Consider the following 12,614-nt stretch of genomic DNA (forward strand, 5'->3'; position numbering starts at 1 on the left):
CCGGAGCCAACGATTCAAGTCTGACCTGCTCGGCTGAAGGGGTTGACCTAACCCGAGGGCTCAGGGAATAAGGCATTACTGTCTCATTCCTGATGCGGCTGCGCACAGCAGATGTCTTTTGAGAAGCACCGGGCTCTTTGGTTTTAAAAGTATTTCGACCGTATTGGATAATGCGCCGGCGGTCACGGTCAACCGTTAGGCGATCGGAGTGTGCGGTTTTTTGGGGTCGACCATTTCTAATCCGTCCTTCCTCGGGGGAAGGCAGCATCGCTGCTTCCATAAATATGGACATGCTGGTCGCCTGGGGGAAACACCTTACTGCCTTTACACTCGTCGCAGAGGACAGTACGACTCTACCTCCAGGCCGCCTCGTAGCACGATTACTCGTAGTACGGGGTCTCGCTGCTCTTGGTCTGGCTGCTCCCCTTTGGCCTTCCTGGCATGGTTGTACCTTGTGGAACGAAGTTCCAGCCAGTGTAGTCCGCGGGATCATTGCAGCACTGAAATACGACCACCACGTCAAGGTGGCAGCTTTGGGTAAGGGCTTTTGATATTAACCTTACTTAACCCGCCTGCAGGAATTCTTTCACGAATAACCTGGATCTGGTTGAGTGTTCTCAACTGTGTTTGTTCCCTCCGTTTCACGCACTTGTTGGCTCCACCACGCCGCCCTCGCGGCGCACGGGCCATCCATGTGTTGTGGCCAAATTAGTCGAAAAGTTCGAAAGGTTGTGTCGCCATGCATCATAGAACGGCTACGAGAGCTCTGCTATTTAGTTTCAAAGAGCGACCCGAAGGGAGCTTTTACAATATGTATATCCGTTGGTGTGTTCCATTCCCGCTCGATGTCTCCAGAGAGGCTGCCTGTAGTGCATGGTGAGAGTTGGGATGTCACCTTATTATGAAGCACTCAAAGCATCTGTGCGGCTCATAAAGCAGTTTGGTTGTTTGGGTTATCGAAAATGGCTTGTGGAGAACATGCATCATGCTACGTTCAGCTGAGCTTTGATATTGACTGCCTATTTCCTCTCCCGCCGAAGATAGTCACCACTCCAGCTGTTAGACAATAATCCATTTTGTACTTGTGTCAGTGATTCTGAGCACGTAGGTGCATGTAACCTTGTTCATTCACTGAAACTAGATGGAAAAGCTGATGTAAGCAAATGCAGTGACGACGGACGCTACTGACCACTTATTTCTTTAGTCACGCCTTTTATACAGAAGTTACAAGTTACCACCGGGTGGGAACTAATCGAGCTAAATGATTTCTTAGACAGGTCAAATTTAGAGGCCGTCTATGGTCGCAGTGGCAGTCAGCTACATCAAATTGCATGTCCTTCATGGGGTCCTTTCTGCATGGTGATGTTAATTCATACTAAGTTTTGTTGCTTCTACATGCACACCAAGATACAAGCATGTTTCTGTATCTCACCCAAGTAGGCCCCACAAATCTCCCGCTGTTGGTTTTCTTCAACAAAGTCCGTCTCTGGTGATGACTGCTCGCCTTGTTCAAATGAGCATACATTTGCAAGTTCCTTCTATGACGAGCCATCGGCGGTTGTTTCTGCTGCATCGCTTACGGAAATTTTTCTATTTTCTCAAAACACAAGGTCAAGGCTGACTGAACTGGTTTTGACCTAGCTTGAACAGGCCTTTCTTAAATAAATCCTACCCTAAATACAACCGTCTGCATTTTTCACAGTCCAGTGTTTCTCAGTTAACCTGCTTAGGCTTTTATGATTGCGAGCCACGTACCGAAGTATCCTGAGCGAGCATATTGTACTAGAACACCTAGTGTTTTGGTAGGTACGCCTCCAATTAGACGTGACTGTGGCCCATTTCGGCACATGGAATTGTGAAACCATCAAGACACCCGGTCAACCCTACGGGTATTTAACTTCGAAACACGAAGGCAATTAGTTTCGCTCACATAACTTTCGGTGCCCTGATGACACTAAACGCTGACTCCTTACAACTCCGCTTGTTTGTCCGTATAGCGGAGCGCATTTCACTAGGTTAGCTATAACTCAAGTTTTGGCCGACAGGCGAGTCGGATCCTTTTGTCTGGTACCAGCCACATCTAGGAACCGAAATTTTTTGGTAGACACGTGGTTTTTTAATAACGCCGGGGTCCTCCTTAATGCCTGTAACCTGCCAACCAGTCGGGTTGAAGTGCATAGTTGAGTTACACACCCCCCCGAGCCTACGGTAAGAACGCAACGTTTATCTCTTGTTTATTGCCCAGAAGATCCGGGGACCTAAGCCTGCATGTAAAGGACCCGACCGCCTCAGATGGCCACCTCATTCTGCACATTCAAGATATTTTTCAGTGTATGCAGCGCTTGTGGGCCTGACGCGTGACTTGTCACAGTTTTTTCCGCGGCATAGATATTTTGTGCAGCAGTTATTTGACCTGTTGGCTTATTCAAATGCCTGTTTATACCAAAAGCCTCAAGAAGCCAAGTTTAATCTTCTTGTCTCCCAAAAATCTGAGGATTACGGCTTTTATGTTAATGCACCTATTACCTGAGAGCTCAATTCCCGTGACGTGTATTTTTCATCAAAGGCGATTCTGAAGATGTGGTGCTGAAATTAAAACTGGGCTATTTTAATTAGGAACTGTTTTGAAATGCACCGTAACCAAGATTGCAACAGAGCTCAAAGGAGGAAAACTGTTTTCAACTGAGATACCACCAAATTTAAACATGCTTTCATGGTCTCCGATAATACCGAAATTAAACACCAGGGAGGCAGACTCCAAGGTAGGAGCAAATCACGGACGCGAGAAGTAAAACAAATCGCAAAATTAGGCTCAGATGCAGTCCACGCGGATGTGAATGCTTATTCGGCATTACTCTAGATAAGCCAGCATGGCTTCTTCGGACAAAATTCATTTGTACCAAATTAATCATGGAAACATTTGGTGCACGATAAACTCTATATAATTAAGTCATGACCAAACGCCGCTGAATATGAGGGGATGTAATATTTGTCAACGGATGATTACAAATTTTGAGGTAACGCGCGAAATGGAAAACCTAAATAGTAATATAAAAATTCTACTTGGTGCACATGATTCGCACGCTAAATAGACATACATGTTATACCAACAGATCAAGGGTTCCGTTTTGTCCCACTCAAGCGTCACGGAGCTCTTAGCCATGGTGAAGGCGTGGAATTATTAGCTTCACCTAGACAGATGTGCACAGCCGAAGATCGTTACCCACGTTCCTGAAAGCACTGTAAGTTGTATGAAGACCACTGCTCCTAACAAATGCAGGTGGGATCTTCTTGCAGCTAAAAATCTTCGCAAAGGCAACGTGACCTCGTTGCCTCTGGTCATAGCAATAACTACTTACGGCCAGGTAAAACGGGAATCATATTGTACATATTCATGGAAGGATTAAAACGTCTGCATGCATCCGCCTCAACACTTCATAAACTGTGGCCGCGCATTTAAGTGGCTCTTGGTGCATAATGTCCGCTACATCGACAACACTTAATCTAACATCGGATGCCGTCTGTAAATGAACTGGGAGAGTGACAGTCAATTTTTCTCACCGGCTTCACTTTTTGACTCCCATACTTCCAGAATGTAAATCAGTTTGAACCATCGAGCGTAAAGTGAGGCAACAACTCTATGAATGAAGTAAAAATGGGCCAGTAAATGTCACCGACAGCTCTTCTTGCTTCTATCACAATGGTTGGAGACCACCTCTGGTATTGGCTATCCTGCCTCGACAAAAACCAGAAACAATGGCACAAAAGTATTGACGATTTTTGTGAACAGACTGCACCTATAGCTATTCCGACGTGACGAGTGTCGAGGTCGAAGTCAGCATGCGATGTGCACACTGTTGGCATGTGCTGAATGTATCACCTACATGTGCAAATGACCACGCTCCAGCACAATGCTTGTTGAACCGTTTAATGGGTGTTCCATAGGGATAGAAAAGTCATTTTATACTCGAGCGTCATTTATTTCTGGACTTAAATTTGAACTGATGTTTGTGACATCAAGTAACTTTTCAACTGGAGGCTATTGCCTCTCACTGACTTTGTAAATAGCACCTTTCCGTTTTTGAATGTCCTAAAATCGAGCGGCTCACTGAGCCTCCTAATAATCGTATCGCCGCACTGACTTCTACGGTAGTGCATCTGAAATAACCTTGGGCATATTATTGCATGAGAACAGCTCTAAAACATTACCGAGAAACTTTCCTGTATACCGGGCCATTATGATATTTTGATCCAGACAGCAAATAAAAAAGGATTCTGGAGAATCATTACAGGATTGGCTAATAAAAATCACTTCCTTATCAGCAGTCTCATGCTTTCGAAACAGCGTATGCTGTAGTGGTCTGACTACCCAATAAGTTTCGAAACAGTGCTGTAGTGGTCTGACTACCCAATAAGTCAGTTCACCAGGAGTGTGTGGCAAAGTAATAAAAATAATTACGCTAAGTTGGTTGGGCAAAAATAAATAGGTCAGATGGAACAGACTCACTAACAATTGTTCTCTTTAAAATAGTTCGTCGTTGGCCCAGGTCAGCGAATAAACAATAATCCAATAGTGTTGGTCCAGAGGTCTTCTTCTGAACAGTTTCCACATATAGTAGATTCCGAAGATAGTCTGAACTGTTTTGGGTACCAGAGTTAGTATATGAGACTCGCGAATGACCGCTGCAAGCGCGAGCGAAATCAGAAGAGAGAGTCGAAGCACGTGACCACGCTTGTATTATGTGAAATTGTACAAGGGCGCGTTTTTTGTAGTTTCTCGTATTCAAACAAAAAAACGATTATGCAATTGATGAAATACCTAGTGTTATAATGGAAGTAAAATAAAGGTACAAAAACGCCACAGTACTCCCCCACTAGAGCGTTGACCATGAAATGGGAAAACGCTCGAATAACTAAAGTAACGAATCAAAAGTTGCTAACTTAAGTTTCGTAATCAGCTAAGTGCTGAGGGAAACGGACGCGTCTTCCTGAACGACTAGTGGAAGGAGTGAGGTTGGCGGGAGGGATATCTTGGGTAGGTGTGGGTGTTGTTGGAATAACAGGATTGCTGGATGTGGTCGTAGGTGCTTCAATGTAGGCAGGTTTCAGACGATCAATGGAGACGGTGTCGTGCTTTCCACTTCTCTCTAAAACAAAATATTTGGAGTGACGTTCGATAACTTTGAAGGGGCCATCGTAACAAGGTTGGAGGGGTTTCCTCGTTGCGTCATGTCGGACAAATACAAATGGTGTAGAAGAGAGTTCGGTTGAGATGTGCTCCGTTCGCGTTGATCGTCTGGTAGGTGTCGCACGAAGTTCGGCCATATGTTGTTTCAGAAGGCTGACGAATGTGACGGGTGATTCGGGCTGTGCGCCAGAAGGGGAAACTAGTTCACCGGGTAGACGTAGAGTTGTACCGTATACTAGTTCGGCTGGGGAACAGTGAAGATCCTCCTTAATAGTGGAGCGAATAGCAAGCAAAATGAGGGGTAAAGAAGAGGACCATGAAGATGGGTTCATTTGGGCAGTCAATGCAGCTTTGAGGTAGCGATGGAAACGCTCAACCAGACCGTTGGAACAGGGATGATACGCGGTAGTCGATATGTGATGGAAACCGAATAGTGTAGAAAACTCACGGAAGAGATTACACTGAAATTGTGAGCCGCGATCCGTAGTAACGGTGGAAGGTATACCAAAATTACTAACCCAGTGTTGCAAAAATGAAAAAGCAACTGTTTCAGCTGAAGTATCCGAAATGGGTACAGCTACTGGCCAACGGGTAAAACGATCAATCATGGTAAGGATATGAGTGAAACCGTTTGATGGGGAAAGAGGACCAACAATATCGAGATGGACGTGTGTGAACCGAGCATCAGGAACGGCAAATGAACCAATAGGTGAGTTCGTATGCCGAGTTACTTTAGTGCGTTGACAGGCGATGCACTGTTTGGCCCAGGATGTCAGGTCCTTATTCATGAAGGGCCATACAAAACGTGCACTAATCAACTTCCTGGTTGCTCGGATTCCTGGATGAGAAAATCCATGGAAGTGGTCGAAAACAACGCGTCGGAAAGCTTCGGGGACGATTGGGCGAGCTGATCCGGTAGACATATCACAAAAAATGGCTCCGGATTGGAGGGGTAACGGAGTTGAAGAGACTTGAAATGAAGGGAACGATAGAATAGGCAAAAAATTAGGATCAGTGTTTTGAAGGTTCGCCAGCTTGGCTAGGTCCAACTGCGTGGAAGGGTGAAGAGCGTTTATGTCAGGACGGGATAAGGCGTCTGCGACGACATTGTCCGAACCTGGAGTGTACCGAATGTCGGTAGTGAACTGTGAAATATAATCCAGATGGCGTATCTCGCGTGGTGAATATCGATCAGGCTTGGCGTTGAAGGCGTATGTGAGTGGCTTATGGTCGGTTTGAATGGTAAACGATCTACCCTCTAACAAGTGCCGGAAATGGCGAATAGCAAGGTAAATTGCGAGTAATTCACGACCAAAAGTACTGTAACGCGTTTGGGCAGCCTGCATCTTCTGCGAGAAAAACGCTAGTGGTTGAGGTGTGTTGTTAACAACTTGATGAAGCACTGCACCGACGGCAGCATTCGAAGCATCAGTTGTCAAAATCAGCTTTGTGCTCTCGTGAGTATCGAGGAAAGATAACTTTGTGGCCTGAGCAATGGCGTGCTTGGCTCTTTCGAAAGCAGCAGTGGCGGCGGGGTGCAAAGTAACAGATTTCTCTTTGGAGCCAAGTAAATCGGTCAGTGGCTTCAAAATATCTGCACAGTGAGGGATGAATCGCCGGTAGTAGTTGATGATACCAATGAAACGACGAAGTTGAGTGATAGTTGTGGGCATGGGAAATGACTCTAAGGCCAAAATGCGATCGGGTAATGGTGAAATACCTGTGGCGTCAATGTGGTGGCCAAGAAAATCCAGGCTAGTAACACCGAATAAGCATTTGTCAATGTTCAAACGTATGTTGTAAGTGGAAAAACGTTCAAACACTGCTCTGAGATGAGCTGTATGTTCAGCTGGGGAGGTGCTAGCGACTAAAACATCGTCAAGGTAGGCGTACACAAACGGTAAGCCACGTAAAACCTCGTCCATGAAACGTTGAAACGTTTGGGCTGCATTTCGAAGACCAAAGGGCATACGCGTGAATTCGAAAAGGCCAAACGGTGTTGTGATGGCTGTTTTGGGAATGTCATCCGGAGCTACGGGTATGTGGTAGTATGCTCTTATGAGATCGAGTTTGGAGAAAATGTTTGTATGGCATAGGGTACTTGCAAAATCGTGGATATGTGGGATGGGATACCTGTCTGGGATAGTAGCGTTGTTGAGAGAACGGTAATCTCCACAGGGTCTCCAATCACCTTTAGATTTCTTAGGTACCATATGTAGGGGTGATGACCAATGACTCGATGAAGGGCGGATGATGCCGAGTTCGAGCATGTGTTCGAACTCGTGTTTTGCGATTTGTAGCTTATCCGGATGGAGTCGGCGGGGGTTGACATGGACAGGTGGACCTCTCGTCTGAATGTGGTGAACGACGGAATGAGTGACCGGTTGGGTGTACTGACATGGGTGAGTAAGGGTTGGAAAATCCCTAAGTATGTCAGCAAAATGTGAATCCGGTAAGATAACGCGGATACCTGTGGATGAAGTTGGGGCACTAATTCCGTTGACTGAGAGAGATGTAAGCGTGTCTAAAAGACGTTTGTGTCGCACGTCGACAGATAGATTGTAATGGGTCAGGAAATCTGCACCGATGATGGGTTTTTGGACGTCGGCCAAAAGAAAGATCCACTTGAACGCACGTCGCAATCCAAGGTCAAGTGTGAGGGAACGTTCGCCGTATGTAGCGATGCGGGTACCGTTGGCGGCTTGTAAGGAGGAAGAAGGAGAATCGCGAAGTGGATTCTTATGTGGTAGCACACTAACTTCAGCTCCCGTATCTACGAGGAAACGTAGACCACTTGAACGATCGGTAATGTGGAACAGGCGACTAGTGCGAGGAGGGCCACAGACAGTCGTCGCCGTTACTGACTGGCCGGGGTGTTTAAAGGGGTGTTGGAACGCGGCTTGAAAGAACAAGGTGGTTGACACTTGCGTGCTTTTGGGCCATAAGTTTGGTGATACCAGCACCAAGGGAGACGGGCACGAGATGACGATCTGGATCGTGAACGTGGTCGATGCCTGTTGATCTCTAACCGTTGTAGGCGATCGGTCAAAGCGTCAAATTTGGTTTGTAGGTGCGATATAGAAGCAAGAAGCGGGTCGGAATCTGTAGTGGGTGCAGGGCGGGAGACGGAGTTTACGGAGTTACTGGGGTATGTTTCGTGTATCTTATCCGCCATCCGGGCTAGCTGCTCTAAGCTGTGGTCATCAACGAAAGCGCTGATGACGTGGGACATGGAGGGTGGGAGTTTGTCGAGCCATAGTTGGGCCATGATCTCCTCTGCTAGCTTACGGCCGCAGAGGAGACTGCGCATGTGGCGAAGCATTTGTGATGGCGATCTGTCCCCAAGTTCGACGGTGGTGAATAAATCCCGCAGCATTTTGTTTTCTGATTTCCCTGTCCTACTTATGACGGCCGCTCGAAGGGCGTCATACGGATTTTCCTTAGGAATATCTTCCAACAGATCTTCAACTTCTGTTGCTACATCACAAGGAAGATGCTGGACAACATAGGAAAACCGGGTGACTTGGGAAGCGATGCGTCGGGTGGCAAAAACGGCCTCAACCTGGTGAAACCATACCCTTGGGTTGCGTGGATTATAGTCTGGTAAACGTATACTAATTGCATTCTCGACTAATTCCGCTGAGTCAAAGTGTGCCTCCATGATTACCGGGCAAAAGAAGTAAAATTACGACGATTTGAAAGGAAAAGTTTTCAAAAAAATATCTAGAAATACTCGGGCTCACCAAATTTGTAGTGGTCTGGCTACCCAATAAGTCAGTTTACCAGGAGTGTGTGGCAAAGTAATAAAAATAATTACGCTAAGTTGGGTATACAAAAATAAATAGGTCAGATGGAACAGACTCACTAACAATTGTTCTCTTTAAAATAGTTCGTCGTTGGCCCAGGTCAGCGAATAAACAATAATCCAATAGTGTTGGTCCAGAGGTCTTCTTCTGAACAGTTTCCACATATAGTAGATTCCGAAGATAGTCTGAACTGTTTTGGGTACCAGAGTTAGTATATGAGACTCGCGAATGACCGCTGCAAGCGCGAGCGAAATCAGAAGAGAGAGTCGAAGCACGTGACCACGCTTGTATTATGTGAAATTGTACAAGGGCGCGTTTTTTGTAGTTTCTCGTATTCAAACAAAAAAACGATTATGCAATTGATGAAATACCTAGTGTTATAATGGAAGCAAAATAAAGGTACAAAAACGCCACAATGCTCAACCAAAAGTGCATCTGCCTGACAGACATGCTCGTGTTCATGGACAACTCATTTCAAGTTAAAGGACTCATAGCGGGCGCCATATTTTTGGCTCCTCAAAAGCATTTTCCAAGATCCCAAAGGTTGTACCACCACAAACTTGAGTCCTATTTGATTCAATAGAAAATTCTAGGTGAGATTAAAATTTATCCTCTGGACAGAACGTTCTTTTTCTACGCTGCTCTCTATCCAGTTTCCTCCTGCCACCGTCTCAGGAACCCTGCTTTTTCCAGTCTACGTCAACGTACCTCCTGACAAGCTCCCAAGCTCGCGTCTAACTTCTGCGGACGACCTAAGATTTGTTTTTTTTTTCAACGAAAGCATTAAAGCAGTTGTTTCTGAACTAGCACCGTATCTAAATGACAAAAATGCGTCAACGTGCCGCTCGGAAGGAATTTGGCAAAAGCCCTTGTCATGAAAGGTGGGAATGGATAGAATCCGTTACGGAGCTGGACACCAAAGGAAACTTGGGTATATGGCCGTTTTCGGCATGTCCGAAAAACTCCGTGAAAGGTCACTCCAAGGTATTTGTTGTTCTTCGACTAATTTTGTGCACTTTGCGCAGTTTCACCCGTACAGCCATCCAGATAATCTGCGGGGCTAACGTCGTATCCGTCCTGCATATTCCAACCAAGTTATCTACTCAGGATGCAAGAAAGACTTGATCCTCATTGAAGGTGTCCAATGGGCTGCTATCAATCTAGTTTCTCGTTTCAAAACCATGGATTACCAGGCACGCACTCTCATTAGATAACAGTTCTTTTCGTTTCGGGTTGTTGATGCGTGGAATAATCTTCCTCCGAAAGTTGTGCACGCTGAACCTAAGACCCAGTTCATATCACGCTTGAATGCTCCTTTATCTGGCTCTTTGCTCCAACAAGCTTACCGCCCAAAGCTAACAATTTCAGATGCGGTACTATACCCTTCTCTAGCTTGAGCCTTCGACAGTGCAACAGGAAACCTAGACCCGTAATCTTGGACAAGGGCGCGATCATGTTTATAAGTTCACAGATGCTTGGGAGCTCAAACCAGCAGGCGGAAAAAGCATTTTAGTTATACTTCTTGAGTATGATAATCTGGGTTGAATCGTTCAGCGTCTGGAAACGCAAATGTATAAAACAAAAGAAACATCTGGAAGGATTTTCCAAGACACTTAACAAGTGGGAGTAGTAATTTCGAACTAACACCTAGTAGATTATAATGTACTAGTATACCAATAGGTTTTTGGTTTCTTTCATAATACCATAAGTTATTAGTAATGGATAGGAACAAAGACAATCCAAACGGCAATGAGGGTAAAGTCCAACGGGAAATTTGGCTGTAATTAACTAGCTTCAATCTTCGTCCAAAGTATTCTGCGAACATGAAAAATTGATATTATGTTTTAAGCAGAATGATATCCCAATCAAGTCCGTACATTCTCGGGCATTTTCCCGGGCTAAATCTCTGTGCAGGTTCTCTTGTAGTCTTCGCACATTTGTAGTGTTTTTCCACCCGATTTCAAGGGACAGCCAAGTTTCGTCGCTAACCAAACTTTAGGAGGAAGGCTAAATCCTTCTGCATAATCCGTAGGGTAGTATGTCGCGTTGTCAGAAAATCAAGTTCTAACCGAACAGACGGGTTGGATTTGCACCCATGTGAGACAGTACAAAGAAAAATGAGTGAGTTTATTCAAATGCTTTATCGTTGTGCAATTAGGAACCAGAAGGGGTACATTCATATGCGGGTTTTACACCACGGAGATGAACTGGACATAATCCCATAAAGAACTCTCATGCTGAGACATGGTACACCGCTGTAGTAACCTGGAGTGTTGAAACCTTTTTCAGCAATTTTGTTAGTGACAATCTTAGGTGTTTTCCCCTAGAACCGTAGGTGTCACAACCAGAATCCAAAAGGAACCTTATTGAGTGTCCACTGTTCTAATTTATCTCTGTAAAAATGGGTTGAATGGATGGCTACTGCAGGATAATAACTCGTTTTTAGGGCTAACGCAACAGCTAGGGTAAAGTGATTTGGTACGTGGCACAACGTTTCAAATGCGATAGAAATATCAAAAATGCACTGCACCACAGACGGGATGTTTCGCAATACTCTGCATTGAGCTTAATTGGAGCAAGTTCCACGCGTGAGTGCATAAAAATTGTGGATACCTTGCATCCATGCGACTCTGAGGAACCGGGTTCTTCGTGGTACAGCGTCTAGCTAAAGAATTCCTCTAGGCTGATGGCACTGAGAAATTAACTTCCTGGAAAGTCTTACGCACTGATTTCGCAGATTATAACCTAGCTTCCAGGGGTAATGACAGTTTGCACCGTAATTCTGATTGCTTTAGTCCAGCAACATGCTGGTCGCAAAGTTTACTTCAGTCTGTTCGCAAAAATTAAACTTTGCATACAGGAGCTGGGGAAAAAATGCGCAGCTCTCACATATTTTGAGTTGCTCTTTAAAAACGGCTTCCAGATTTGGCCCATTCCTTTCCTTCAGAATCCCCAGGTTGGGTGCGCCACGGCGGTTTTCCATTCGATCGATATCGCTTCACGACGCATGATGAGACAATTTATCAGAATACATCACAACTCTAATGCACACGAGGAACCAAAAATCCATACTTTCTTAACGTGACACTTTACTGCTTATGAAGTTACTAAAAATCTTCTCACAGCCTGCTACTTAATCCGTCTATCTGATAAGTCCAAAGAAAGACGAACAAGCGTACCTGGGGATTGAGAGCCAACTCACCCTTGGTCGGTTGACCATATTGCTCCTTAGAGGGTGAAAACATCGTTGGCTGGCCCACAGTGACGCATACACAGACCTACCCTTACGTCAAGAGCGTAGACCACCAGCTGGTGATTGAAAATATTGCACCTACCAAAATGGACCTCTGAGCAGTCCATTTTTTTCTCAGAACGCATTATTTTCTCGGGCTGAACTTACCCACGAGTTTTCAAGCTCAGTTGGGACAGAAAGCAATGAGCAGTGGAAACTCCTATCATGTCCCCTGGATGTTCCCTTCGTTCGAACGATGATTCAGCTCCTTGGGAGCTCCTGGTAGTTAAGGTGAATAGAAGGATAGGACGCAATCATTTTGTTCGGCATTGTTATTTGACGTTTTGAAACCGCCTGGTGGAGCTGTCGTCGACAGAACACACGGGGT

This window comes from Opisthorchis viverrini, assembly GCF_000715545.1.
Source record: "Opisthorchis viverrini unplaced genomic scaffold opera_v5_84, whole genome shotgun sequence".
Lineage (NCBI taxonomy): Eukaryota > Metazoa > Platyhelminthes > Trematoda > Opisthorchiida > Opisthorchiidae > Opisthorchis > Opisthorchis viverrini.